The 2,077-nt window shown below is 34.4% G+C and overlaps 1 pseudogene; it reads left to right on the top strand.

Moving 5' to 3' along the window:
- Window positions 1-250: 250 nt before the first annotated feature.
- Window positions 251-367, top strand: LOC145268990 (5S ribosomal RNA; annotated as a pseudogene).
- The last annotated feature ends 1,710 nt before the right edge of the window (window positions 368-2,077 follow it).

The following is a 2,077-nucleotide window of genomic DNA, read 5'->3' as shown; positions in this document are numbered from 1 at the left end:
AAATACATATGGCAATTATGCTACACAAAATATTCTGCGTTTCATTCTCGTGAGACGAATTCTCACGAGAATGAAACGCAGAATATTCTGTGTAGCTTAATTGCCATATATATTTTCATAACTTTATATATATATATATATATATATATATATATATATATATATATATATATATATATATATATATATATATATATATATATATATATATATATATATATATATATATATATATATATATATATATATATAATATGGCATCATCACGTTGACACACCGGTTCTCGTCAGATCACCCAAGTTAAGCAACGTTGAGCCTGGTTAGTACCAGATGGGTGACCACTTGAGAATTCTAGGTGCTGTATGTGCTCTCCGCTTATCTCGGCATTTGTTTCTAGTCGTCCTGTACTTCACTTGCAACTGGTATTTAACAATGTCGTCTCAGGAGAGGTGTGGTTGGAGATTGCGCACCTCCTGCCACAAAAATATCACGCGCAGCTGTCCAAGCCTGCTTGATATATATATATATATATATATATATATATATATATATATATATATATATATATATATATATATATATATATATAGCCTGTCCATAGGCTGCTTGATATATATATATATATATATATATATATATATATATATATATATATTCCAGTTGTAAACACGTTTTGTAGGCAAGAGGTAATAGCCTTGAATAGAAATATCGGCAATGTTTTTCATTAGCTGAGGCATATCACGTGAGTAGAGATAAAGCCGTGTTGTTGCTGTTTGTTGATTAACAAACACGTATTTATGTATGTTCCTCTCCGCTGATAAATATAAGCCTTTGAAATCCAACGTCCTTTTAATAGGGTCTTTATTCTCATCTTCGGCAACAGACATTACACAACACTAATGTTTCTTTGGCAGTGCACAGTTATTCAAACTATATGTACAACACAAAGATGATATTAATTGACTTTATCCCAAAATAAGCTTATCTGTAGAACAAAGATGCTTTTCTTCTTTTTCTTTGTTGTTTTACAGATGAGTCATCGTTTACTGAGGCCAGCTCAACAAAATCTTGTTTACATTGGACTTGAAAATGACCATGTTATAGTTAGCTGGAGAGGGTCGTCGTTGGTAGTGGGTAGTTCTGCGTGGGTAGTTCTGAAGAAAAACTTTGTTCATGGAATTTACGTTTAGTCACAGATAAAGAGTAGGGGAAATTTTTCACAATGATTATAACTTGATGAGCGTTTATTGCGAACGTTTGGAAGGGAAGGAGCATAGATTAAAGCTCAGTCGAGTTATTGCCGTGAAAATAAAGGTAGAGCAGAGATAAACTCGCAACCCCTTATATGATATCAATATCAATCAATCAATCAATAAGGGTGTTATCACTCAATGAGGAACCCCTCCCTGGACTTTCGACATCTATCTCTGTTCATGTGTTGTATCAGGTCGTCCCTCCATCTCGTTCTTGGTCTTCCCTTTGGCCTATTATGTTCACAAGGTGTCCATTCCGTTGTCCTGATGGACCATCTGTTGTCATGTTGTCTGGCTACATGCCCTGCCTATCTGTGTTTGGATGTTTGATGACAGTATTAATGTCAATAACTCTTGTTTGTTGGCGGATCCAGATTTTTGTCTTTCTGTCTTGTAGAGTGATACCTAGCATTATCCTTTCCGTCTTTCTTTGTGCCACTACCAAAATTTCACTTTGGCGAGTTGTCAGTGCCCATGCTTCACTACTGCAGATCATCACAGGTAGCATATATTCATTGAAGATCTTCCGTTTAATTAACATATTTGCTTTTCAGCTTCTCATGATATTCTCCACTTTCCCAAATCTGTCCAACCTAACGCTATCCTTCTCTTAATCTCAGGGCGGAGATCTACATCTTTCGTAATTTTCTTTCCCAAGTAGATCTAGCTTTTAACTTCTCCGATGGTCTTTCTACTAACAATTATTGTTGGCTTAGCATAGCTTGTGATAAAGAGGTTTTAAATATTTTTCATCTTTGATTTATAGCAAACATTGACCCATGTTGTTTTAAACAAAAGTTTTTCAACTAATCAATCAATCAATA

Source organism: Euprymna scolopes, chromosome 44 (genome assembly GCF_053919585.1).
Source record: "Euprymna scolopes isolate OS-2025 chromosome 44, ASM5391958v1, whole genome shotgun sequence".
Taxonomy (NCBI): domain Eukaryota; kingdom Metazoa; phylum Mollusca; class Cephalopoda; order Sepiida; family Sepiolidae; genus Euprymna; species Euprymna scolopes.
Note: the sequence above shows the minus strand (reverse complement) of the source record. Positions and strands in the feature narration are given on the sequence as shown.